Here is a 21,109-nt window from a genome sequence, read left to right as displayed (position 1 = left end):
TTATGTAAATAAACCAAGGTTTGAAACATTGTTTCAGTGCCCATTGATATGCTTTATGCCGGATATATATTAATCAAAAAAGGTGACATTCTATTGTGCTATGAAATTTCTATCAAGAGACTTAAAACAATATTCTTTTTTCTCTTCTATTTTTTCCCATATCCTAGTGACTTCAATGGATGTCACAGCATTTTCAAAGATATAATAACAGATTTTCTTCAGTTGCTTTAATGCATGACTGCAGAGAACAAGTCACGCTTTTTGCCATCATTTAATGTGTGCTGCACAATTAGTGACATTCTGGTTTCCAGCTAGCAGTTAAAATGTTCTCAGTTCAACAAGTGATTATTTATTTCCCTTTTTGGAAAGAATGCAGTGGCAAACACAATACAATTTTTTTTTAAATTTCTCATTTTTATTCTTTATACCCAAAATAAAACAGATCCTAATTGAGAAATAAAGGCAGCAAGACAAAATTCCTGCTTCAGTGAACTTGCATCTAATATATCGTCATGGTTTTGAGCAGAGATGAATGTTGAAGACAAAAAAAGAATAATCTGTGTAGCTTTAGGGTCAGCTAGGCATTCCCAGGAATCATTTTCAGAGTTTTTCAGTAAGTACAGCACTTACCATATATGTTCATAATATTTACATACCATAATGTTCTTAGTTGTAAAATCTCAGGGTCATATTGTCACACGCCTTGGAGGATTAGTGGGAAAGTTACTCACTTGTAGCTTGGTGCCTGCTTGTCTGCGCATACATTGCAAAACAAAAGGAAATCCCCTTCAATTCAACTGATGCCAACAACTTTCCTTCCTAACAATAATAGAGAAGGTCGACTTTGGTGTGAGACTACTGACTTAGGATTTGTTAACATTTTGGTGAGTTTTCCAGAATGAATACATTCATATTTCAAAATAAATATTTCCAGAAGCACCTTCAAGATTTAGGAGCACAAATCCCACAAGTAAAGGATTTGTGAACCCAGAATGCATAAGTTATATTTTTCCTAAAAACATAACTGGAAGCTTTCTTGATTGCCAGCCTCTCCCACTTTCTTTACCTCAAGATGAGTCCCAGGTGCAGCAGGAGCAAGCTCTATCATGTGCCAGGTGTGTCTGGTGGCCGGGCTAGAAGCTGTCCATTAGGTATCTGGATGGACAGGAGGATATGAGGAGCTACAAGACAAGACTGGGGACTGCTCCACATGCCTTTCCTGCTTCAACAGGTCTTTTTCTTCCTGAGTTGCTCCAGCATATTTCTTACAAATTCTGGTTTGTACTAAAAATACCTTGAAAGAGTTTTCCACCTTCAGCTCTGCTCTCTGATAGGCTGAATAGGGTGAAACAAAGAGTTGAAGAATATAAGGATAAGGTCATATTATCATTGTTAAAATCACTAATTTCTGCATTATATGTGTGTGTGGTTATGGCTTAGTCCACTACTGTCACACACCTTGGTTTTAGTTAATATTGCCACACACAATGAAACTTATAACCAGTTATCTGCATATCATGTAAGTAATGAATCATCTCTGTATCCATGCAACTAGAACTTTTGTAGGTTTACATAGATCTTGTCTCTGCCAGTTTACAGCTGCTCTTGGTTTTGTTTGAGCTTCACAAAAATCCCCAAGTATTTTCTGCCTTTCTTTTCCTCCCCTTCCCTTTCCTTCTGGTGGTAGTATTGGTTATCTTCATTTCTTTCTTGGATAGTTCCCTGGCAATCCCTATTGCAGTAAAAGATGAAAAGTGTGGAGAAATTATCTCAGAAGAATTACTGGACCTTTTCTGAAAAATAGAATTAAAACAACTGTAGCATCAATGAAATTGACTGTGATGCTCCCAAACAGAAATTACTGTTACAAGGCCTTTAGCTGTTAGCATAACAAAAGAGATCTTGGATCACTGTTACCCAAAACAGCCTTTAATGGAAAAAAAGCCACACCCTGCTAATGTCTCTGAACTTAAGGGATGCAAAACAACAATGATAAGGGAGACCACACAATTCTGCACAGAGCCCTGTGTTCCAGAATTTCAACAAATAAGGGCATTGCAGAGCAAATCCTGCTGGTAGTTCTCATAAGTAAAAGATGACTTCATTTATTATTTTACAGAATGACATTCTCTTATTCAAGTAATTAGTGCATATGTTGGAGGACTCAGCTCATGATGCAGTCCTAAAAGCTTACATTTTTTGAATACTAATTCCAGATTGCATTATGATTGAAGGGGAATTAAGATGAACTGATTTTTAAACATTTCAAGTGATCAAGCTCCCCGTGAAAACTGTATTCTGTAGACTTTTTCAGGCCCCCAAAAGACATGTCCTTACAATGACCTTACAGCTATGCAATAGGCACTTAGGATGACATCATAAAGAGGCCACTACATTCCAGATTAATTTGCTATCTACTAGCAAGTATTAATTTACTGTCATTAAAATGGGAGCAGAATGACCACATCTGTGTCAGTCAGGGCTTTAGAGACCATGTTAGTGTCTGCAGTGAAACTGTATGACAAGTAAAGGTCAGAGACACACGACCCCATGCATACATTTTATTTTGAGTTACTGTGCTGATGTTGTGCTAGTTGTTACTCTGAACATTTTCTCATATTGTACCTGCAGTGCTCAAATTTTTCCTGTTGTCTTTAACTCTGCAATCATCTATAAAAGGTTTGAAAAATGGAAATTCCCTCCAATCTTCTTGACTTCTTCCTGGTTTTTATCCTCTTTCTATCAATTTTCATACATTCTTTCTTTGCATGGTTTGAGCTGAGAAACCCATTTTAATTAGGGTGTAGTGATCTGATCACCACAGGTGCAAGGGAGGAATTTTTTCCTGGGGGGTAGTGTAAGCAGACTTAGCTAAGAGGGATAATACTTCAGTTGTTTTTACCTTCCTTTTACAAATCAGGTGTTGGATGGATTCACTATGCAACACTTCATGGACCAATGGTCTGATCTGATAAGGCAAGTCCTATTTACAGTACTTACACTGCATGGCTGCCATTTGAATTAAATTATTAAAACGTACCCTAAACTGAGGAGCACACAAGGAATTTTCAATACATAGTACTAACATTTTTTTTCTGTGGGATTTTGGGATTTTTTTTTTTTTTTTAACTAAAGACCTTAATTAATGAACAGAAGGAATGCCAGATTAGTATGAATCAGATGGGCTGGACACATGCGTGATAAAAGAGAAACCCCCTTTCAGAGCTGGAGTAGCTGATGAAGTAAAAGCCAATTTTCAGGCAGCTGTGAAGTTGACAGAAGAGCCTTTGTAACACTATAACCACCACCCCCTGCATGGGACAACCTCAGAACATTCTGAGTCTTTGGGATACATAGAAGCCAAAGGCTGATAAAGAGATGAGTCGGTCTCCTCAGAGGCTTGTAGGGGATTTCTCTGTCCTTTGTTCTCTTTTGTTTGACTGTGGTTTTAACTCTCAGGGGCAGTCCTGGTGGAAGTAGAGACCTTGCAGTTGCTGTTGCAATAGATTTTTTAAATCCAAATAACAGCAAAAACCCCTAGCATCTTTTTATTTAAAGCCAAAAGTTTATAAGCTGCTTTACAGAAACATTCCAAAGGAAGAAACAAAGAGTGAAAAGAGACTGCTGATGAATGGAAGCCTGTAGCCTCAAAGTGAAGCCAGGCCAACAGCAGTTCATTTGGAATATTTGAAATCATCTGTGTGTATGAATTTTGTCAGGCATAGTCTGGAGTTTGTCCAGCTTCTGTCCTTTAAACAAATGTAGGCATACAGAAGCACAGATTGAAAATTTCAGACCTAACCAGGAGAGATTCTGCCATGTAGAACTCTGGTCAGATTTCCAGTGAAGGCCATCTGAGTGAATCTTCTGGTCAGCTTTGGGAGCTGTGTGTCTAAATCCCCTATGCACTTCTGGAAACCTGTGTCATTATGTGCCCCTGTGGGGAACTGTGCAACTTTGTGTGGCTGCAGCTCTGAGTCCACAGAGCTGGAGGCCATATCTCATTCTTACAGATGTGGATATCTTATCCAGGAGCTGGCCCTGTTATTCCCATGATACTTTTTGTGTTTTACTTTTCCATTGCTTTAGGCCTACAATTGCTCTGGTAGTTTGCTGTCAATAGTCTCTTTACAAGAACTTTGTAGACGATCAGAGGGATGTGGGGATGTGGCTGTTACTGCAAATAATGCTTGTGAAGATGAACTCCACACTTCCTGGCCATGAGAAAAGGCCATCACCTACCCTTCACATTAAATTTATCAATCAAACCATCATTTTTTTACTAGTGAATAGGTATGAAAGGGCTGGATTGAAGATACTCTCACCTAAAGGTTTCCTGCAGTATCATTTCAAGCACAGGCAAAAAGCAGGGAAAACAGTTTATAAACAGGTTAAGACTGGAGGAGGTGATGGTCACAGGGTAGTATAACATCGGTGGACTTGATAAAAACATGGTTGGTTCTCACAGACTCTTTAGGATTCATCATATCAACCCTTAAAGGCTTTGCAGGATAGGTCTGCAAAGCTTTGCAATGTCTGTCCATGTTTATTTGGTGACTACTCAGAGTGCTTGTGAAGGAAATACCCTGGATATTAATAATGAGGGAAGGGAATGAATTCCTTCCACTTAGGCTAAAATGGAGGAACTGAAGGATCACTAAGAAGCTTCATTTTCTTTTAGCATAGGCCAAGTTCCACCCAAATTGACACACTTTTTATGTGGGAGGGAGAGGACGCCTAAATTGGGCCATTACTGTCTCAAAGGACTAGAAATGTTTAGACCACCAGATCAGCTCTGTGGAGATACCAAGGCAGTGAAGGTCACAAAGCCATTTGCAAAATTTGAACCAATTCTGTGCTCCCCACTCCAGTTCTTAAAAAATGACCAGGAAAAACTAAAAATAAAGTGACGTGCAAATCAGAGACACAGTAAAAACTGCTTTAGAAAAGATTGATAATGTGTCAAAACAGCTATCACACTTTACAAAGCCCTTTCTTTTAATGATACCTGTGAGAATAAGCTCCAGCTTCTTTTTTCTCCCTCCCTTCTTTCCAGACTTTCTCTGGCTGGATTCCACATAACAGAAACATTATACAAGAAGGAGCTCTTTGCAGAAATGTAGAATGAAGGGCTGGTTGAGGGCATCAAAACAGGACTTATGATGGAAACTTACACTCAGAGTATAGGACAGTTCCTTGGGGTTCCACAGTACATCAGATTTTATCTGCAGCTTATCAAAAGATATGTCTATTTAATTGCTATCTGTTGTAACCAACAGTTTACCATTTGCTACTTCCTTTAAAGACTGAGTACAGAAATGCTCTCTGAGTCTCTGCTGGATCACTTAGAATGACTGCTGCTCATTGCTGACTTTTAATAATTTTCAAAGGCTGGTAGCCAACAGTGAGAAGTACAGCCTTCTCATTTAGCATCTAACTGTTCATCAGTTAGATGTCAGGGCTAGACTACTGCTGGGGATATTCACTGCGTGCTAATATTTTGCAACAAGTTTTCACTTTCTTGTACTCCTGTGTTGTCCTTCAGACTTTCTGATATGATCCTAGACATTTGGGGGCATTTAGATATTAGTTGGCCAAACAATTCTGAATCCCAGTGACAGGCAGAAAAAAAGGTATGTGTTTTAGGGATTGCCCAGAGGAAGGAGAAATAAACTTTCATCATGAGCTGCTGTGACTTTGCTAATGACAATGCTTTTAGAAGCCTTCCCTCCACTTGTCCATGCTAATATTGGCTTTCCCAGTGGAGGCCATCCTTCAGTGTTTTCACCCCAATTATATTCTTGATATTGAAAACAAACAAACAAACAAACAAAAAAAAAAAAAAAAAAAAAAAAAAAACCAAAATAAAACCCAAACAAACAAAAAAAAAGTTTAATTATATATCTACAGTTGAGCAGACATAATTTTTAGTAGTCCTTTCCATTCATTTTGAATAGGAAACAGGAGGGGGAAGTGGAATGAAGGGAGGCCCTACATGCCATATCCATAACTGGTGGACATCATTCTCTGTTAACTGAGCTCTGGATGCAGAAACTCATCACTTTTTAAATTTTTCACTGGCTGCTGGGAAGAAGTGCATTAAAAAGGAGAAAGTGCAGGCTCAATGCTCTGAATCCTGCTTAAGAATTCTCCAGAGAGGAACAGAAGGAACCAGCATGAATAGCTCCTAGCAACTTTCCTGTTAATTAAAACCTGACAGGCAGCTGGCAGCTGAAAGGGGGAGCTATAGGTGGGAGAATCCTGTGGTTCAACACCACATTCCTCACATTCATAAAAGCTACAGAATATTTCACTGTAGGCCCATCAGAAATGTTGATGGAAATGTGAATTAAAAGAAAGAGCTGTCTGAAGGTGACAGAGATAGTGGATGTAGCCCAGGTAATACAAAGATGAAAATATATGAAAATTTATGATATGTAGGAAGGAACTTCTGTAAAAACCTTTCATTCAAAGGTAATACGATTCAAGACATACTAGCAAGATGAACCCATCTAGGCAAGAAATTCATTTTGGGGAAGAGGTAAAATAAATTCCCTCTGTGCCATCCCTCAAACATTGGGGTTATGGTTTTGGCCACAGTGGATGAGTTATTCAACATCTCTGTGGGAGCTTTGCTGTGGGGTACCTTTCCCCGCCCTCTCAGGCAAAGGCTGTGACAATTTTCATGACAGCTCTCACACTCTGAAATCATCAGCCTTGTGATAGTGGTTTTCAGGTTTCTGATAGTAGATAATTCCTCAGAAAAGGACCCAATTATTTCCTGAGGGAGGACATATTTTATTTTCCACAGTAGCATCTGATTTTTTCATGGCCTTGGCATTAGACTGCATGCAAATGGGTAAATCAAGTGCAATTACTTTCCCTTGCAGCCTGGTCCCTTGACTCGTGCCTCTTGGTCTCCTCTACAAATCGTCCCCCTCATGGTCAGGCACAGATTTCTAAAACAATGTAATCATTGCTTTACAACCATTATGCTTTGGGCCATATAAGATATAATGCAGTCTTATTTCACACCCAGCATCTTTTCTCTGTTCAGATGTTAGTCTGAAGGCCTTTATGAAAAATGTGAGGTTTCAACAGTGCCATGTCTTGGAGGGCCAGAGCGGAAGTCATTTTGTGTGCAACAATTAAATGACATTTCTTTTTTCTGATAATAGTGGAAAGCTGGCCAGTCATTATCATGTGGAAAATAATTTAAAATCCCCCTGGACAGTCACCACAGACAGCAGGAACAGTTTACTCTGAAACAAAAAAAAATTGTATTGAAAAATTCTGTCTCTGGTACTGTTATTCTGAATGTGAACCAAAGTCTTGAAAGTAAAAGGAAAACCCTCTAAAATAAAGAAAATCAAAGGCTTCTAGGTTTCCTGTAATCATTACCTTAATTTTTTCCCCATTTCAACTTTCTAAGGGTTCATTTCTGTTTGGTGGCTGGCATTTAGGCAGAATGTTTGTCTCCCAAACATTTCCAGATTCCTGGAGGTGATAGAGGGGAAAAAAAGCATGTTATTTTAAGAGTGCCCATAGAGACCCTTTGCTGATCCCTCTCTCTCATGAATATTGCTCCCTAGGTTAACTTTCTAATTTGTGTAATTGGACACTGCTGGAGATCTAACTAAAAGTGACTCTAATCATAATTTCATCCATAAAAGGTTAAATATAGGGAACTATTTTATTTAATATTTTCTTTTTCTTTATGAAATGCTTCCTCTTAGTTAATAAAACTAGTAGTCTTCAATTTATCTCTACTGGGATGTCTCATTGTAGTTCTGATTTCCAGCTGAATATTTTATCTCTTCTTGTCTGGTATGGTACAAGAGCAGCAGAGAGTACAAATTGCCTATGTTGTGTTACAAGACTGTCTGCTGGAATCTGGGTTTACCATGGTGGTTCCCTTCTTCAACAGCTTATAATTCAATGCCCTCACTTTACTTTTAGGGCCTGGATTTCTTTGCCTGTTTTCTAGAAATCATTGTCTCCAACACCGTCACCCCACCCCCTCACCATGATTTCTCATTAGGAATAGCTAATTAATGCATCCAAAATTAGTACCAGAACAGTTTTTACACAGATTTTCCAATTTTGTGGTTTTGTTCATTCCTTTTAATTTTGCCTTCACATTTATTCATTTAGCTCTTCTTAGCACATGTAGTGTGGAAGCAAAAACTGAAAGTGAGGTCTGAGGCAAGGAAGTGCAGGATCCCATTGCTGGAAACACCCTAAATATATAGAGATGAGAACAGCGTTTGGGGTCACTCAACAAGCCTAAGTAGGACCTCCAGGTTTACTGTTCAAATCCCTGAGAGTAACCTCTACTTGTTCACATGTATATCTTGTAAGAGCTGCAAACTTGTGGCCTGAGAGTGTTCGTCAGCTATAAAGTCCTCTAGGGACTTCAATAATAAAGTGGGATTGTGGTCTCTCTTGCAATATGGTCTTGTCCTATATTATGACCTTCGCTTGAGGTTTTTTAACTTTTCTTTCTTCCTTCATGCAGAAATTAGGAAGCATCACAAATTTCCTACATAATATTTCCAAAATTCCTGTGTTCCTCCTCAGCAACTTCCCAGTGAACCATTGAACTATGTCCACCTGGGAAAATCTTCATTCCTACCATGGCATCAATCCACACAGAGCTTGAATAAAACACACCTGGGCTGGTTTAGTCATTGCAGATGCTCCACACAACATGCCTGTTATATCGATTCATAGGAATTTATCCTTTCCATAAAAATGCCTATGTTTATTGTTTCCTGAATAAGCATGACACACACTCAAAGCAAAATGAAGTTTTATGTTCATGAAGCAAAGTTGCTTTTATAAAATAAACACACACAATTAATAAAATACAGATATCAAATGTATCCAATGTGAATCTCACGTTCAGTTACTCCCATGTTATTTTCCTTTCAGAGAATGTCTCAGACCCCCTTCTAGAATGGGGTCCTGTACTTTGGTTTCTCTTTCTTTCTCAAATCTGGGTAGCTGGTAGTTTCTCAGTTTAAAATAAATTACAAAGCACTAACTGAGTAATGAATTGGCCTCTGTGAATTTAGGGGACTTAGTTTTGTATCATTTGGAAGGATGGCAAAGGCACGCTCAGATAATCTTAGTGCACAACTCTAATACCTCCTGCATACTCTGGGATGTTGTGACAATCTTTCTCTTGGTATAATACCTTTCTACTTTTTTTTTTTTAAGAGTCAGTTCATTGAAATTTTCTAAAGTTTTCAGGGTCACATTTTTGAGAACAGTAAAAAAATAATAAAAGAGATGGCTTTTCAAGAAACATTTTCATTTCCATTAACCAATAGTCTCAATAGATTGAAAATCTTGGGGGAAAAATCCCCAAGTCTTTTTAGCACACTTACACACTGTACTTGTTCCACAAATGTGCAATCATGCAATACAGATATTTATATGTGCTGACACTGCAGCACTAACATGGTTGTTCCAGCAAACAGTTGGATACATTAAACTCACCTCTTTTCTCAAGCAAATTGTGAGAGAATTCTTTTGATATTTCCTCATACACCTGTATTACTGGAATCCATAACTTCTTTTTACTATTTGGTACTGTTCTGTATGTGACATGAAGAGAAAAAAGTGGTCAAGTAGAATTTATTACATAATGAAATATTTTTGTGATAGATCTTTTTCTCTGATGAACTGAGGAGCAGACAAAAGCAGAATAACCAGAATTATTATTCATCCTCATCTTTCTGGATGTATTCATTAAAAGGATGTATGCTGTAAAAAAATAATAACAAAAAAAGAATTAATTATACTGTGTCAGACTGGCTTACAATAATGGTCTGCATTACTGCCATCATTTTACAAAACAATATTCAGGACTTTTTTGTGTCAGGAAATCCAGTGAAATATCCCAATGGAGAGCAATGGACTCCTTGGTTGTGAAGAGACTACTGTCAGCATTTCCAATGAAGTCCTAGAGCCAAAAAACCAGATGCCTCCATAGCACGCCACCTCCCTGTCTTGCCACTTCTTTTTCTGTACCAAATATTAATTTTTTTTCTGTCTGCTCAGAAGGCAGAAAGTTGTAATTCCTTGTGTTTTCATTTGGAATACAAGTTTCATCTTTTGGAGCATATAAACATTGTCATAGTTCTGCACCCTCTTTCCATCCACTTAAATGACTCCTGGTAGAATCCTATCCATGACTTGGCCTGATTGCACTCTTCTCTTTGCACTTCTTTATTAATTATTTTCTCATTACTGTATCAAAAATAAACTTCTTATCTTTGTTTGCAAAATCCCACAGTGTTTATCTCCATTCTATTCAATCTTCTACACACACAAGTTTTGTTTCCATCTTCCTTCATACCTATGATGCCTGATTTGACCTCCTTTCCTTTGTCTATGCCAAGCACACGCATAGTCCAATCACTCATCCCGACTGACACCAACTAAGAAAGGGTGTCATGTTTCCAGACATCATTCCTGCTCATTAGTCAACATACCTGTGATTTTGGTCCACATATTTTTTTCTTTGATTTTCTGCTCTGCTCAGTTCCTACCTTAATTTCAAAACCTAAAGCTTTTCTGAATCACATCCTAACATATATGTTTCATATAAGTGCTTTAGGCAGCATGATGTGGGTTTTTAATTCTTTATGCAGTGTTTATTACAGCAGCTGCTTCACTGGCACTTGTATGGTGTTCACAAAGATCTGTCTTTTTAGGAATAAGGGGTAGAACGAGGTGGTCTTTATGGTCCTTTTCAATTTGAGCCATTTTATGATTTTATGATTCTATAATACAGGAGTGGAAAAGACATAGAGTTCCCCAGAGTCAGACCTTTTCTGGTAGTCAAGTCTGAATCTTGGTCCTGCTTTGTGTAGGGAAGATTATGCTGCCTCCTCATCATCACAAAAGATACACAAGAGCAGGAAGGAACAAAAGAGATGCACATCTGGCACTCCATGACATTTCTGGCAGCTGGGATGCTTCCAGTGGCATTAATTGCAAGGAAGCTGAATATTAATTCTGGAACCTTCAGAATCAAGACAAGAAAGAGGCCATGCATCTTTCACAACAAAATGCAGCACATACAAATGCACAATGAAGAGAGGGAAAAATTTATATAATGAATGCAGAGAGGAAGAGGAAAGAACAACTTCAAAACCAGTTCTATTTTAAAAGAAACAAACTGTAATTTACTGACTTCTTTTTTTTTTCCCTAACCCTCTCTTCTTCTCTTATTCCATTATTAAAAATAATACAAGTGTTGAAAGGACAGCTGAAGCCTTTTGACTTTTCTGTAACTTTTTCAACTCTGTCTTTTTCCCATGGAGATAATGAGAAGCCCTGAAGTAAACAAAGCTCAAGCAGAACTCCTAAAACTTTCAGTGACTTCTATCAAACTTACCTATTGGAGTATCTGTAATTATTTTATCACCTTCTGTTTTTATGTTTCATCCATGGATATTCTTCTCTTTCTCTTGATCTCCTTTTTTTTAGGTGACTCCCCCTGGATTTTATGTTTCCCATGTGAGATGAATATTTAAAATATTATTATCTGTGTAAGGAGGTGCAATATCTGTTGACCTAAATCTGCATCTCCAAGTGTCTCCTGCCTCCCAAGCAATCCCTGTTCCTCCAGTAGTTATAAGAAATCAAGAGATTAATTTCCTTGCCAGAATTTCTCTGAAATTTGCATGATAAAACCATTGTGGATGTGGAGGAATAAGGCATTTCTGGAATGCTGGCTTATTTTTAACTCTGTATATTTCAGTGGTCAAAGTTACGCAAGCATTTTCTAAAATAGTGCCACATGTCCTCATAGTGGAACACAAATACCTTATGGTTTTATCATCAAATGGGGAACCAGCCCAAAACATCACAGGGAGACAGCTCAATGGGTGGTCTGAAACTCCTGTCTTCCCTTCTTGGAGCAGAAAGGAAACTCATGTATCTGGTTCTTGCAGAAGAGACTAATGTGTGGCTAGATCAGATAATTACGGGACAGTTTACACCAATAAGGTCATTAAACCTTGCTGTTCTTTCCACATGCTTAATTATCAGCAGTGTGAAGTTTGAAGTGGGTGGTAAATTAATCTCTTATGCATCTTTACACAGTCAGTTTGATAATATGCTATGGATATTATAAAGCATTAGAATCTTTAAACTCATAGTATAGAAGGCAAAGGCAGCTTCTACCTCTGCAATGGATAGATTGTCCTTCATTTAGAACTACATTAAATTATACTCTACAAACATTCTGCAAAAGAACAGCAGAAGCTGTTTTTTCCCTGGAATGTGTGAAATCTGTTTCTTGCTAATTGCTATTTTTAATGCAGCCATGTATCAGTGTATGTACAAAGTGCAGTACTCATTAACACTTTATACATCACTGCACATAAAGATTACACATCCACTCATTCTTCACCCTGGATTACTCAAATGCAAATCTCCTGTAGAATGAATCGAGTCTAAACACAGCTTAATTCCTTCAAAATGTCAAAACTCTTATTTTAGAATCCTGCTTTGTGGGAGTTGCTAAGATCTGGTTCCCTCAGACATGTCCATTTAAATCTTTGGACCTAATGCATCTGTTTGGCAGGTACTGGTGGATGTGTAAGTCCACCAACAAGGACTGTGAAGTAACTAAAAACTTCCCTAAAATCTGGTGAACCAGGTCTGCTTTCAGATCATGATAATACCTATACACTTGACATTTAGGACACTTGCTGTGGATTTAGAACTAGCAAACCAAATGGAATGTGGTCTTGGAGTGCATCCCGAAGTCAGATGGACAATGGCCGTATTATGGAAATATTAAATGTTCTTCACTGTAGTTAATAGGTTTCTCTCTTTTAATAAAATAACTGAAGCATTCAAATATGAAAAAATGCTACAAGCTCACCATATTTGTGAAAGCTGGGGAAAAAAAGAGCTTTGGTTAAACTCGGCATTCTGCGATCTTTTCTTCTTTTTTTTTTGCTTTGAGTTGATGACATTCAACGTTTGAAAATTACACCGTTGAACAAATCATATTCACTATTTTACAGCAATGCTGTTGATGTTTTTGTACAGCCAAAAAGCTGAAAAGACATAATCAGCTTTGCTTCTCGTTCCCTTGCTGGTGGTCTGACTAATGCAACACCCTTGGTGATGGACTGCAAATACTGCAGGGGAACATAGCAGAATTATTTTTTAAAAGTTCTAACTTACCTTTGCCTTTTTAAAATCTCAAAACCACTCCTGTTAATGGAGCCTTTTGTAGACTTTCTATCCTTTCCTACCAAAGCTTGCATTTTTGGTCTAAGTTACTTCACAGTGACCCTTTTCAAATGCTCAAATAAAACATGTAACTTTATTTGCAGTTCCTGAGACAACCACTGTAAATGGCAGCAACACAGAGAATTGCTGTAAGTTTACTGTTATGTCACTATGGTGTCCATATATAAAAGCAAACTACTGTTTTCTCTGGAGCTGTAATAAATACATTTTAAGGCACCCAGTTGCTAAGGGCACTGATTGCATTTAAGAACTGGAAAACATGTTTTCCTGGTGACAGGGAAGGGGCCCAGCAGCACCGTGTCCCAGCCTGGCTTCCCAGAGCTTGCCCTGCGACCCTGCTCCTTCACCAGTCCGAAGAAAGAGGGAAAGGGTGGTTCCATTCCTTGGGACAGCAACCCAACCAAGGGACTAAAGGCAGGCTTCATGGTGGGAGACCAGAAAAACCATGGATGTTCCCCCTTGTGCACTGTCACAGCTCCTAGGGGATTATGAACTCTGATGGCTTCCACTCTCCCTGTTCAGTGTGTGGCTGAGCAAAAGGACCCCAGATTTTTGGGGCGATCATAGAAAACAGCTCCCAGCTTGTCATCCTTGAAGATGTGCACTCTCAGGCAAGGTGGCAGGATCAGCAAGAAAATCTGAGAATGCTACTTAAAACTTAGGTGCTGCAAGAACTCCAACCTTGCTAGATCTTCTCTAAAAAACCCAACAAAATATTGGCTTTGACTCCAACACTTAGGCCATTTTTAGATGTGCAAAGGGAGTAGCAAGATGTTCTGCTCGGGAAAGTAAAGAATTCCTACATGTCACCAAGTATGTCAGCATCTGACTCCAAAATACATCCCATTCTCCTTCATAGCATTTGGTCTTCAGAGATGACTAAGGTGCAGAGCCAGAACTGTCTCTTCTCTGGCAATACTTTAGAATCCTGCACATTGGCATTAGTTTGAATGACCTGCAGTTTCCTTTTACCCTTGTTGCATTTCTTTCACAGCAATCTTACAGAGGAGCAGTTTGTATGAGAGAAATTCTCATTCACCAAGAAAGTAAGAAATGCCTCTTAATGATAACGAGCACAGCGCAGAGCACCCTGGTTGTACAAAACCTTTTAAGAACCTCAGCAGCCTTTCCAACAACATTGTACCAGCTGTTTCTGGTCTATTTGGAAAACACAAGGTGGTATTTATGCTTTCACATCATCCTAATTTTCTTTCAAAACCCAGCAGAAGGAAGAACATACAGACACCTCACTGCTGTCACCATGGTTATTCCTCTGACTCACCTGTCAGAAAGGACATAACTCTGCCCTGTTTGCTCAGACAGATCCCCAGCCTCAGAGGACAGGTTGCTGGGGACTTTGTGGATTCTGCCAGCTGTGGGAAGGCCATGTAAAATTAGCACAGTTGTTTCCATCTGGGTTGATCCAAAGTGAGGATCACCTCTTTTAATTTTAGTGAGGCTAAAGCTTTTTCACCAAGAACTGAAGTATTCAGGGCCATATTTATCACCTGTGAAGACAGAACATTTTATTTTGTCAGGCTTTTTAGTGTTTCTTAAAATGACCAGGACCAGAACGTGTGTCAAAATGAGACCTTATGTTAAATAACCATCCATAGCAAAAATATAGAAACATTCCTGTTTTAATTACAATTCTTGCTATTGCATTTTTTTTTTCTTCTGCCAAGAATTGAGATGTAAAAGAAATTTAGTTTGTTCTTTGTGAGCCATTTGATAAGAGTTGTCTCATGGCCAAAAGAGCTTGCTAAGGGACACAAGATTTTAGCTGAGCTACCCCAAACTTGATGTCATATACCAGTGAGTAACCCAAGAGCAAGGAGCAGCACAAAGAAGGAGCAAATCCAAGATGCAGAAAAGGGTATAAAGAATGAGATTAATCTATCTGGGACAATTCAGAGCAGAATACACAAGTGGGAAACAAAAGATATAGGCAGGTGTGAGATGATGAACACAACATCCTGCATTCAGAGCATCTGAATGTAGTGATGCAATGTTAAGCCATTGAAATGAGCTCATGTGAGAAGGACAATTTGATTAAAAGAGCAAGATAAAACACAAAGTTGAAATATTTAAAGTGCAGTACTGGTAATTCAGAAATTTATCAGTTCACATTTTCCAAGATATAACCAGATTCTGTGTTGGGGAAAGAACTAAGTGCTAAAATGAGAGAGAAAAAGGGGTCTTACTTAGGACAGATTTACAGAAATCCCATTATGGCTATTTATCAGGGATGAGTGTAGTTACAAGAGGCAAACAGTCCCCCAGAAACTAGACAATAATAATTTTAATATGGTCTTTTTCAGGGTATAACATTAACATGTCCAGGCACCTGTTTTAATTTCTGTGAATTGGAAAGGGATTTCAAGTTATCTTTAAAAACTCTATCTCAACATATTTTTCAATTACTTTATGGGCTTAAAATCTTGAGCTAGAAATTTTTCTCACCCAATGCAGACATAATCTCCCAGCAAACTAAAACATTAACATTCAGTTATAACAAGTTAATCTCTACAAAACTGGTGTAAAGGAACTTTTTTTAACCATTGCAGTGGTCATGAAACTTTAGTATTGCAGATACCTAAATGTGCAGCCTATTAAATTTAAGATCAAATTTCTTCTAAACAAGCCAATATTAGGTACTCCCCAAATGTGTCAGTAGATATACACTAAATCACCTGACTGGAAAGCAATTTTCATATGTGATGTGCACTGTAAATTTGCTTATACTCAAACCACCATTTGTAACATTTGAATTCTTCTTACTTTTTCATATCCTTTCAAGAACTTCAGAATATTTTGCACGTAAGAATTAAATTTCATAATGTTTCAAGGAGTCATCAGCTCACTGAGGCATCAGCTGCCCATGTTCTTCTTTCCAGGAGCTATTTTCCTGTAAAGGCAAGGTTGAGCTCTTGACCTACCCAAATGCTGGTGAAATACCAACAATACACTAGCTAATTCCCATTTTATCTGCCCAGTCTTCAGAGTTTTTCAAGTTTTTTCATATGTTTAATAACCCTCACCCCTTGCAGGAACTAAGGAGACTTACCAGAGAGACTAATATTTGCATTAAAATTGTAAGTGAAATTTTTAACATGTTCTTGAAAGCTGCTAAGTGTTTCTTTTAAGTGGAAAAACCACCATCAAAAATTATGGGCAATAATCAGTTCTTCTGAGAGTTGCTTGTTTAACTTCAGTTTACTTTTAACAGGTGTTCCCATAAGCAGGAGAGACTTTATTCCCTTTTTTGATTTATTATTCTCAGATTTAATACTCTTGATTTCTTCAGACTAAATTGTGTTGTGCACTGAGTGACCTCGTGCATAAACCTGCTTTCTCTAGATATTCCTCACTATTTGATTCTAACTTCAGATTGATAGGTTGCTAGCAAACATTTATTTTTTATTATTGCACTGTTGAAATAATGGATTGGACTGCTATCCTTGAAGAGTTCTGAGTAAAAATTTCAGTAACATCAATATTCACCAAATTCTACACAGAAGACAAAGGAGAAAAGACCATTATGCTCAAATCAGTTCTGGCAGAAAAGTCCAAGTTTCCAATGGAAAATTACCATAGCTAGGGTAAATATAGTGGCTGCATTTAAACACCAGCACAAAATTGCACCTGCAAAAGGAGAGAACAAGACCGCAAACTAGGTGATGTTACTTCATCTGGCATTCAGCTGCTGACAACACAGCTGCACTTTCGCTCCTGAAGGTGCCTCACTATAAAGCTAGGCCAACATTTCACTTACATTGATACATTTACCCCCAACTCTTGAAATTGCTTGGTGTCCATGTCCTAAGGCAGCAATGAAGAATGAAGGGAATGATGACTTTCTCTTCAGAGGGCCTCAAATGAATACAGAAACAGATAAAATGTTCTCTTACAAAGGTCTTGGCTCCATAAAATACAGTGATGAATGACTGACAGCTCCAGCACCACCTATTTGTAGCAGACAAATTTAGAAGGTAACTTCTAAGTGATCCTGGTCAACTCTGCTTAAGCTGCTGGCTTTCTCAAGTGTGGGTGTTCCTGATTCTCCTGTTTATACACATAATATTTAGGAAAGCTGTGTCTTCCCAAGGGTCCCATTTCAGTAACAGGGGTCAATGGTGATTGAAGTCAGTGGGATTTCAAAACATGCCTAAAGATAAACACATGCTTTGGTATATTGCTCAATCAGAGCCAGAATGAATAGGACTGTTCAGCACTTCTAATCAATAAGCTCTCATGGTTTTGAGACATACAGTATCTGATTATGCTCTTTATCTGCTCTCTGCCTTAGGAGTCTATAGATTTCCTTTTATTTCTCCTTTTGTTTTTAGAAGTAGGTTTTTAGTTGAAAACCTGATCTGCAGATCTCAGAACTATTCTGAGATAGTTAATAGGCAAAATTGAATACCCACTCTATTTACAGCTCACATTTGGCCTTTCAAAGCCCTCATTTCCAGAGTGTCTCACATTTTCTGCTCCATGAATTCTTAATGAGTTCCAGTTGAAAGTGCTACACATCCACATTAGGATCATAAAACCCCCCTGAAAGGAACCGTGTGGCTTCCCTGGAGCCCTCGCTCTACCCCACTACCTTGGCCTCCCCCTCTTTTGCTAAATGCTGGCAATCTCACTAGCAGTCAGGCCGACCCACTATGTTTAAAAATCCTTTTAATCCTCTTTATAGTAACAGAAACATTTGTGATTGATCTGTGGAGGCTTTGTACAGTGCAGAACACCTGTGCAGAGAGCGAACACCCGGCTGGAGCCTGGCGTGCTCTGGCATGAGGAGCAGCACCACACAGCTCCATGACCACAGTGAGGCACGGCCTCCACCTTCAAACTGCCACGTGAACCCCTAACTCTGCTCGCAGGACAGGCATAAAAGCCCAATAACTCACTGTGTTCGTGTCAGTAAAACTCATTCACTCATTCACTGACTGGAAGCCAAAGTCATGGATGCCCCCACAACACTGCTCAGTGCAGCACAGAGCTATTCTTATTTCTGCTCTGTGCCTGGAGATGTGAGAGTTTGGCTAAACTGAAATACACGGTTAGATCCAGGCTTCCATCTGCACTTGTAAAAATATCCTCTTTAACAACCTGAAGCACCTGTGACTTTAGGCATTACTCTAAAAATAGATGTTTGCGAGCATGCAGATGGAATTAATTTGGTGAGAAGTAAAAGCTTCAGAAACTTTTGAAGCCTTTTAAGAAATGCCCCTACGAGAGATGTCATCTATTCCTTTGTGTTTCTCTGCTGTCTTTGAGATGTTCACCTTCAGCATTTTATCTCTATTTGCCTCTTCCTTTTAGAAGGACTCTGGTCTACCAAAATGTGAATTTATGAAAGCATTAGCCCAGAAACTGCTCTCAGGGAGATAAGGATGGACAGTCAATGCATGAAGAGAAGTAACCTGTGCTGAAAGATATAAATCCACAATTACATGAGGAAATCCACTCTGGTATCCTACAGCCAATAAAGGTAATTTAGTGCAGAGGACAGACAAGGAAGCCACATCATCATCTGTGAAGACTAACAGCTCCCACAGCAGGGAGGCTGGAGAGCAGGACCTGCGCATGGCTCGCTCTGGATTTCGGAATTTATGCTGTTTTAATGAGCACAGCTAACAGGGTCCTTTGACACATTATTCTCTGAATCATGGGATTTATGTTTTTTATTTTACTTCCTGGGAATACTATGGAGTCCACTGAATCATGAGCATACATAAAATGTTCTGAGATTCTCTGAGGACATGGACCACAGAAGCACCAAATGTATTCATGGTAAAGGCCACAAACACTCTGTAGGATCCTGAGATATTAGAAACTGGTGGGGCTTCAGGCACATAAAAGAAGGGTAAAAAAAGGGTTTCTTTGTTTTATGTACTGCTGACAAGCATGACACTAGTTATCCTGGGGAAACCAAACGTACATCACATAGGAAGGCAATAAAGACTTTTGGCTGGTTGTCAGTGTTCCCGCCACATTCCCTCCTCAGCTTGTGGGAGTCAAACATTCCCAAACTGATAACAGCTCAACCAAAAATTAATTTTCATTACAAACTGAGTCTGCTTAAAAAATGATCTTTTTAGTGAGAAACAGCTATTAAATGCCAACTGTATTTGACCTCTTGAATTCTCAGTTCCCCAACATGTGATTAATAATAAATAATAATATAGTTCATAAAGTACTCTTAAACTGCCATTAAGATGTTTTAATGAATCTTCACTGGCTTGAAACTACTTTTGAACAGAAAATATTGAGCATCTTGAAATAAAATGCAAAATTAATAAAGTATCAGGCTACACTTTGCTTGTATTTATCCTGGTGAAAATATAGATTTACATTTCTAATCCACTTTTATATAAACATACAATCCTTTTTCTCCCCTGATTTTTTTTCTTGGAAGAAAAAATATGTTGTAATTTTGCTAATTTAGCCAAGCAAATTCTCACCAAACCCAGCTAAGGGTGACAAAAAATAGGGTTAGGTCTACATTTTTCCAGGCACTCTAGAAAGAGTTTTATGTCTCCTGTGGCTTGCAGAAGTAAATGGCTTCCAGGAAATAGGGTGGTCTGCTCAGTGCCGGGCTTCTCTGCACTGCTGCCAAAGGGTGTAACAAGCTCTGGAGCGACCATGGCTTCCACTGGAAAAAAATTTTCAGAGACTATCCAGGAAAGAGTGCATCCAAACTTTACTATTTTCAAATTGCAAGGTGGCCCTGAGCTTGTCTTTAAGGAGATAAACTGTTGATATTGTTCAATTCCTCTCTAGGTACATCAGCTGCTAGAAGTGTTCCAGATCACACAAGTATTAATTCAGAGGTGTTGCCCTTTTGGTTTTGATTGGAAGTCCATGGTCATGCCCTTTACACACTCAGGGTTGAAATGCCTCTTTGCATAAACAGACACACAAGTTAAGACCCAGAAACTGATCCAGAATCTCTTATGAAATTTCCAAAACTGAGCGCAAAGAATGTGTTTGGAAACTGCTTAAGACAAGAGTTCCTCTTTTGAAGAGCTCCAACTCTACATTTTCTTCTGACAAAAGTAACTGCTGATGAAACCCTATTTACTGATGCAAAAAATTAAAATAAAATAGAACATTTTCAGCCAGCTACAACTGAAAACATAAGCAGCAATCTGAGCCAAGCAGAGAGGAGCGCTGTTTCCAGCTGAGCCAGGAGGAGGCAATTTGGTGATTTTAGCTACACCATAGGGACAAGGCCTGTAACACGCAGTCCTCCTGCTTGCGTGAGCTACAGCAGTGCTGAAAATGCATCTCCATGCAGAGTAATGACTGGCACATTGTTCAGTGAGACCTCAAAATCTCCAGCTTCTGAGCTATCTTGAGGAATGTGTATGCATGCTTATATAAATAAAGGGGTGCTTTTGAAAGTATACCCTTGTGCCAAGCTTTTACCATTTTTTTCTGCAGTTGCTATGGAATCTTTGCAGAATTGTACACCATGGTGCTCGGGTCACTGGAGCTGCTGCCCCACATGGCTCCGTCATCTCAAAGAGCTATTGTATTCACTTGACATCTGTGAATGGCAGAGAGAAATGAGATGAAGATAGATTTATTTCACTCTGATTTTATTTCTCATATTTTCTTGCTGAAGTAGTACCTAAACGGCAGAGCTCTGACTGGAAGGAAATGCGATATCAAAAAACAGAAATGCAGAAATTTAAAAGCAAACCGGTGCTTCTTTATGCTGAGTTCTGGTTCAGTTTAGGAAACAACTTGGAATATAGCAATGCAAATCATTATCAGTGCATCTCTCCTAATAACCCTAATTATGAAGCAA

The 21,109-nt window shown here is 38.6% G+C and overlaps 1 long non-coding RNA gene across 2 annotated transcripts; it reads right to left on the bottom strand.

The window, feature by feature from the left end:
• Positions 1 to 567: 567 nt before the first annotated feature.
• Positions 568 to 20,859, bottom strand: LOC135297047 (uncharacterized). 2 transcript variants are annotated; one of them, XR_010359065.1, is made up of 7 exons: positions 20,725 to 20,859; positions 17,074 to 17,250; positions 14,567 to 14,792; positions 9,505 to 9,771; positions 7,402 to 7,497; positions 1,295 to 1,335; positions 568 to 1,155 (listed from the first exon to the last, which is right to left on the bottom strand). It is a non-coding gene; the product is annotated as an uncharacterized LOC135297047 (long non-coding RNA). The 2 variants fall into 2 exon arrangements; XR_010359064.1 differs by having other exon boundaries at positions 568 to 1,335.
• Between the last annotated feature and the right edge of the window lie 250 nt (positions 20,860 to 21,109).

This window comes from Passer domesticus, chromosome 3, assembly GCF_036417665.1.
Source record: "Passer domesticus isolate bPasDom1 chromosome 3, bPasDom1.hap1, whole genome shotgun sequence".
Classification (NCBI taxonomy): domain Eukaryota; kingdom Metazoa; phylum Chordata; class Aves; order Passeriformes; family Passeridae; genus Passer; species Passer domesticus.
This window is presented reverse-complemented; position numbering and strand designations above follow the sequence as displayed.